The sequence below is a fragment of the Vigna angularis genome, chromosome 1 (genome assembly GCF_016808095.1).
Source record: "Vigna angularis cultivar LongXiaoDou No.4 chromosome 1, ASM1680809v1, whole genome shotgun sequence".
Taxonomy (NCBI): domain Eukaryota; kingdom Viridiplantae; phylum Streptophyta; class Magnoliopsida; order Fabales; family Fabaceae; genus Vigna; species Vigna angularis.
Genome location: NC_068970.1, coordinates 57,718,584 through 57,726,736, shown reverse-complemented (window position 1 = coordinate 57,726,736; position 8,153 = coordinate 57,718,584).

The window sequence follows — 8,153 nt, the reverse complement described above, 5'->3', positions numbered from 1 at the left end:
ACGCTCTTAATTAAAAAAATCTCCCCCACACAAACAAAAAGATAATGCCAAGTCTTTTTCACACATCATTTCTATTCAAAATAAACATGTGTTTCGATTACATGGATTTCAATTTACAAGTGTAATTAAAATGGTAAGATAAGAATGGGTTTCACAATTTTTGTAAATGTGAAAAAAATACATTAGAAACTATTCACAAATACAAATATGATACATTTATTGGCTTTGGTAATATTTCTTTTTAAAAAATTGTACGATATTATCGCAGATCATGATACTTGATTATATTTTTTCATGATCACTACTTTTTTATTATACTTATAATTAAAATGATTTATTATAGTAAACTATTATGTTTGCCTGTAATACGCTCTGAATTTTTAATTTTTTTATATGATAGTTTATGTAATAAAATTATATTTTAATTAATTTATAAAAGTATATATATATATCATAAATTAATTGAAATTTGGAGAGTTATTGTGAAAATAATTCTACTTTTTTATTATAAGTAGTCTTGAAAAAAAATAGACATAGGCTAAAATTCTAATGTGTATTTGTGTGTTTATAGGTGAAAAATACAAAGAGATAAATTTAAGCCTTCATTACATCTAACAATTTTAATAATAGAAAATATGATAAATTCGATAGGGAAAATTTAAAGTTCTCTCTAAAAATGATGCATATAAATAGTATTTATAGAAAATTTGTTACAAACATAATCTATTCTAGGCTTTCGTAATGATTTAGTAAATTCTAGTTAATTTCAATAATTATCAAACTTAGTTTTTATTTATCCAAATACAATATATTCTTGAATAAAATGAGAATAAATCTCAATGTGTTTAATTTTTTTTATGGAAGATAAATTTTGAACTAATATGAAAACTATGTTGATTATCTCATATAAATGTCATTTGAGTAATTTTTCTAAATTTTAATTATTTAAACCAAATAAGTTCATAAGTATAGTTAAAATCATAATTAGATCTATATTATACTTTCACACTAGATCTTACTATAGCTTTATTTTGTAAATTTTTAATGATTATAATAGTATTATTATTTATTAAAATTTCTATGATAAATAAATTTTAAAATAAAAGTAGAGGCTATGCTATTATTTAATTGAGACCTTTAAAACAAATCTACTTTGATAGTATATATACAATGAATTTTAATTAATGTATTGTAAAGTTTCCTAATATAGTATAAGAAATTTGTTTTTTTAAACATTTATATTTTAAATTTGTTTCTCATACATTTTTAAAATATTTCTTTCATTAATTTACATTCTTTTAATAAACACATCTAAATGTTAAATAATAAAAATGAAAATATACATATATTAACATTCTATTATTATTATATACCAACCAATTTTAGGTCATAATAACCAATAAATTGTATCAATCATTAAAATCAGTAAGTAATTAATGTCAAATATTTATCAACGAATTTTAAATCATCACTGTTAGTGAATTTTAGGTAGTTGATAATTAATGATTGTTATTTACTAAGAAATTTTAGGTTATTAGTAATTACTAACAGATTTCTAATTCATCAATGACATTTTTTAACAAATATTTTATGAGAGATTTTTTACTATTATAATAAACTTGAAGTATTAATAAATTTTATTTGTTAGTAATTAGCATGCATCCGTGCTTGTGTGTGATGGCCAGAATTTGAAATTTATTTAACTATGTGTTTGACCTTTTTTTATTTTCATATGTAATATTATATCTCTTCTTGTTGTACTTAATTTATATTCATGTTAAGCAAGTCGAATTAGGCACTTATATGATCCATCAAAACTATCTTGAAAATTCATCCTCATGTTTCTATGTTAAGGTGGTATGTTACAACTATTTTGCAACAAATTGATCCTTATACCTCTTAAGGATAATGATACTTTGACTACATTTTTTTAACAAAATTTTAACATCATCTACGTGTCATTCTGTGATTGGTCCATATTGGTGTTTATGATTATTATTATTGATTGTGGAGTAATTTTGAACCAATCACAGAATGACACATAGATGATATTAAAATGTTGTCAGAAAAATGTTGTCAAAGTATCATTATTCTTTCAAAGATTTGCTTGTACTAACAAATGAATATTTTATTGAATATTGAGTGATCTTATATCTCTTAAATGATACTAGTTCTAATAATAACATAATTGGTTTGACATCTTTTTTGCTTGAATTTTTCATGTCTTCCAAGTGACAATCTTTCTTCTTGTAGTGCTCAAGCATTACATCAATACTTGAATGAAGGGACTTATATAATATCGAATGTTGATTATAAAAAGTGTGCAGAGTCAAGGGTACATTTAAGATAATTTTTTTAATTAAATACAATAAATATTAAGAACAATATTTAAATTATTAAAATATTTATTCATGTATAAGTTTAATTCAGAAATATTTTAATAACATTAATTAACTGTCCATTATTTATGATTGTATAAATGAAATTTATGAATGTTGTCTGCAAATTAATTATTTTTTTATATGTATAAAAAAAACTGATTATCCAACTCGTAAATTAGATTATGTTGGTTGTATGCAAATATAATATAAGATATATCGATAATTTCTTTTTAATTGGTAAGTCAAATTTTCATAAATTATGTTCCGGGATGCATTAATTGTTAGCCCTTAAATAGAAAAACTTAGACCTAATAATGATAAGCATTGGATTTAATAAGTAACTAAACAATAAGTCTTTCAATGCTAGAATTCGTTGAAAAGACACAGCACCAAAAAAACTTAATTCTAACCTATATAACATATTAACACTACTCTTTAACAAGAAAAATAAAACAATGAGTTTATGAATTTTTTTTATCTCATATTTATTTAACTTTTTATTTATTTATATGGAATATGAAACTTAAATAACTTGTATGTTTAAAAGAAAGTGTGTTACCATCATTGTTTCATGTAAAAAGAGATATTGAATTCATTAAACTAACACTACAATAATAGCGCGTATTACCCGCGGAACATTACTGGTGGACTTTGGACCTTCGGTAAAACTGCATTACTGACGGCCTTGGAAAGCATTACCGACGGTCTATGGTGATTTAATTTAGCGAGGGTGTGTGGCCTTCGGTAAGTGGCCCGACTTAAGCATTTGGGCGTATTGGTGGAGTTTGTACCCTATTTCATTGAACAGGAATCCCTACTGGTGCCCCAATTTGAAATTTTCTCTCGTCCTGTGCTTCCATTCTCGCCCTCTCCCTTCGCGTTTATCCCTACTGGTGTCCGTTGGCATTGTGTGCCGATATCGTTGACAGCATAACCTCAGTGGGTGGTTTGGGTTGTTTGTTTGGGTAGGGTTCTTCGAAACGTTGTCGGTGTTGCGGCTGGGATGGTGGTTCGTGGTGTGCGCGTCAGGCTATTGCGGCGGCAAGGGTGCTGATTCGTGGTTGTTAGCGTGTGCAAGTCGTTGCGGTGAAGCCAAGGTTGGCTGTTGTGTTGAGAGCTCGCAGTCTTCCATCGATTTGGGTGTTCTGGAGTGCGAGGTAAGGTCTTTATTTTAGAACGCGGCCTCAATAAATGGTTTGCCCAATTCATCCCTATATGTGTGCAATGTGTTCTGTGTTTAGGGATATTTTATAAATTGTTTGTGTTTCGCGTGGTTAAGCAGGTCTGATGTTCATTTATTGATGACTGGCATGTGTTTAGAGTTAAATAGGAATGATTGTATGGACTGAAATAAGATAAATTGAATCTGGTTAGGCTGTAAAGGAACATGATAACGCAGTAACTACATTATTCTTACTCTGTCCTACTCTGTGTTAAGTAATGAACAAGTGTATTAACTAAGTTAGGGGTTCGGTTCATGATAAATCAGGATTAACAGGGGTTTGATTAAATGAAATGGGATTGTTTTGGGAAGTAGGATAAAACTGAATGAAGTCTTATAATTGTTTCTTTTGTGGTTGTCATTAACCAGTGGCTGCACTATCAACTCAACATTAAAACAAGTTTAGTGATTACAACTTCCATCTTCAATTGTGCAGCCTCATTCTTCCTATCTTGTGTTTCCCTCCTTGCATTTTCAGTTTCAATCAACAACTTGTTCAATTTCCAAATCATTTCCTCTGATGCACCTCTAGCTTTTGATTCTTCTACAAATGTTGCTATACTTTGAACTTAACCATTTCAACAAGATTTAAACATCAAAACAAACTTGTTTGAGCTGCTAATGGACACTAATTCAATGTAATTCAAAATCTAACTTTCCAACATTCAATTATGCAGAAAATTGACACAACCTCATCACCAATTCCGAGTTTTAGGAATTCAAATGACTGGCTAACAATAAAAAAGACTCAAAGAACTTTCAACTAACTGAACTAAGCTAGAAAAGGTGCAACTAAGTATGAAGAGACCATAAATGAACTTACAAAGAAATTTAGCACAATGAAAAACTAATAATAAGACCAAAAGAACTTCTGTGTACTTAGTTTAAACCATTAAGCTTTGTAGAAGCAATTCAGGGCTCATATAGTGTGTTGAACCTTTCACATTAGCATATAATACCAGAACAAAGAGAAACACACTTCACAAATTAAAATCAGAACAAATTTTTCATCAAATAGATGGCATTCAGCTTTTAACATGAGTTATGCTTGTGGCTAACAAGTTAGATTCACATTCTCACAACCTTTCTTTGGTTGACAAGTTCCATTAACATATCAATGAATCACATACTCAGTCCTGCTAAGTGTCTAGTTCTTCTATTTTGGAATCTGTCAATTCTGTTTCCTCACTGTTTCATTGCTTGTGTTCATCATTGCACCATGTAATTCTGATTTCTTAGGTTCTGATTGTGTTTATTCTTGTGTGCCAACCTTGATTTGCTTTGGTTTCCTCATTTTTACTCGGTTCATTCTGATTTGAGTCATTTTATTTTGAAATCTGTCCAGTTTTTTCAAAAGTCATGTTATATTACTTGTTTAGATCTCATTCCAAGTATTCTGCTGAGTGAAATTTTCTTTTGGTGCATCTAACTGATTGATCAATATTAAGCACACCAAAATGAGCAATGATATGTTTATACAGAGCAAAGAGTGCCTAATTCGCATCATCAAAATCACCTTCGTGGTTCATCCCATAAGCTGTTATAAACATATCCAGTTAGTCACAGTAGAGTTGATTTCTTCACTTTGATTTGAGCCATTACTAAGTGCAAACCATTTAAGCTATGATTTGCTAAAGCAAGAGCTTGGTTGCACCTTGAGAAATAGATCAAAATTGTTGGTATAGCATTTGCTTTATATTTACTCACTCTTGTTTCTGTGTTAAAATTCTGGTTGTAGCATTTAAACCATTGCTAGCCATGTATACTGTCATTCTGCTTATTTGAGCAATTTTTTAGTGGTATCTTTGAGTCAAATACTTGGTTTGCAACCTGTTTCAATTTTTGAATCAAAATTTGGATGGTTGAGTTGAATATTTGAAGTAAGATTTTGAATTATTTAGGAAATTAAGTGGAAATCTGCAGAATTCTTGGTTTTTATTTGAAAACCATAGGGACCCCAAAGTCCCAAGTATTTTTTAGTTAGGATGCCATTTAACACACCAACCAGAACAAAACTTTTAACTTTGGATCATATTCAATTTTGCTGTTTTGTGCAGTTTATTTTCTTGGTTTATAGAGTAGTAGTAGTTACCCTGCCATGTTGATTTTCTTTTAGGCTAAGCATGATTCAGAATTGAGAATTTAATTTGTTAGGGGAATTTGTAGTAAAAGCTTGGTTCATTTGTGATATATGAAATAAAGACAACTCATTTTGGTGCTTTGGGCTGTTGATGTAGATTTGACCGTGAGTGGAAAAAGATTGAAGCATTTCTTGGAACACAGTTAATTTTTCAGGTAATTTTAAATGTCATATTTGTGTAGAGGTCATTGATGGGATAATGATGATGTTGATTGGTTTGTGTATTGCAAATTTGCATGAATGTTATACAAGTTTCTTAAATAGCTATTTTCTTATGCAATCTACTTTTATAATTTTAAACTTGATTCCTAGGCTTTTGGCATGCAATCAAAGTCTTTAACCACAAACAATTAGGCTCAAAGTGTTGTCTGGTTCATTTTTGCCACAAAAATGACTCACAATTTGGTGGTTTAAGACACGAAATGTCACAACAGTGGTTGTAGCTCAAAACTAATCACTCCAGCAACTTGATTTAGTGTTTTTAAACTTGTTCAAACTTTGAATTGGCTCAAATCCAAACTGTTACTCAAAACCACCTTGCCATTTCCCAATTTTGACTCAAAATTGATGGTTTAATATACTATTATGCACTTAGACCATTATATCACTAATTGAACTCTGCTAGCAACTTTTAAACATCATTTTAGACTTGCTCAAACTGTCACACACCATAGAAATGCTAGCATTCAAAATTTGACTTTGTTATGGCAAAAAATGCAGAAAAGTCACTCCATCACACCACCAAAACTGAGTTTATAACTTATGTATCTTTTATTTCATATGTACACTTCTAACTCTAAATTATGTTATAGGCACAAGCTCTGGGACGGGCGATCCATGTTGATGAGGTCTTTGCACAGACTCATGTTTGGAAGGGAACTAATGAATTCGTTGATGAAAGATCTCGGAAGACTCATGTAAGCAAATAACATTATTACTATTAGTAATTTTTCATTTATGTTATTCTATCATTCCCTAACATTGCTTTTAATGTTTGAACAGGAAGAATTTTCTACGAGACTTTCACAGGTTAAATCTGAACATGGGTCAGCTCCTACACCGGATGATGCGAGTAATGCAGAAGACGACATCCATAGGACACAGTGTTGGGTCGACATCGTTGGTGGGAAGAAAAAGGGACGAGTGTACGGTGCAGGACAACTTGCAGCAAACTATACAACATCGAGAGGAGGTACTCTGAAGCACCAACCTTCTTTTTCCACCACTACTGCTGACGAGGCCGTTGTCCGCCTCACGCAGGCACTGGAGCAACGTGACCAGGAAATCACTGATTTGATAGCAGAGTTTAGAAACTTTAAGGCCCTGATCATGAGAGTGTTGCCTGAAACTTCACAGGATCAGTTCATTATCCCTCCGACCCAGCCACGACCCTCCCTGTCACCCGTCGTCCCTCAGCAGCCCACATCAATCCAACCCTCATCAGTCCAGCCGACATCAGTCCAACCCACACCAGTCCAACCATCTACAGAGGAGCATGATGATGAAGATCATTCTGATGATAACTATGTACATTATTAGTTTTATTTTGTTATTAGTTGTTATAGAAACATTTGAATATTAGAACATTTGGAGTTTAGATCATTTGAATGTTAGATCAATTGGATGATTTGGATGTTAGAACATTATGTTAGATTGTTTTATGTTTCATTTATAAATACATGTTCTATGGATGATTGGATGATTCAGATGTTATATTTTTTTTCTGATCAATGATTGCATGATTGAGATACACATTATGCAAGTCTGTATGTGGTTGGAAAATGTTATGCAGGTCTGTTTGTGTTGTGAACAATTTATATAGGTTTGTTTGGTTTGATAAGAAATACAATTGTGCCTGAGATTTGCCTGGAACTTACCGAAGGCTTATGTTCTTCGGTAATTACCGAAGGCTTCTGCCCTTCGGTAATTACCAAGGGCCCAACCCCATCGATAAATGTTAGCGACAAGAGATTTACCGACGGTCTCTTGGTCGTCGCTAAGCTGTCGGTAAATAGTCATTAGTGACCACTTCTGGCTATTATTGAAGGATTATAACTTTCGGTAATGCTCTTCTTTTTTGTAATAAGTATAACACAAAAGATTATTACAACTAGTTAATCTCTAAGTGTTGGAATATTTGATTGAGAATATACAAGAGGTTGTTTGAAAGATTGATTGGTGTTGGAAACATAAGTGAAGGTATTGATTTGAAATAAAGAAGGGTTTAAACCTAAAAGGTTGAGATGGATGATGAAAGCATAGTGTATAGGGGTCCCTAAAACATGAAGAAAAGTGGAAGAAGGAAGGTGAAATGTATAGAGAAAGTGAGAAACGACAGTCCCATAAATGGTAGTCCCAGATTTTTGTCATAAACTGCACTGTCTCACTCATTCCCCTTTTCCTATTCTAT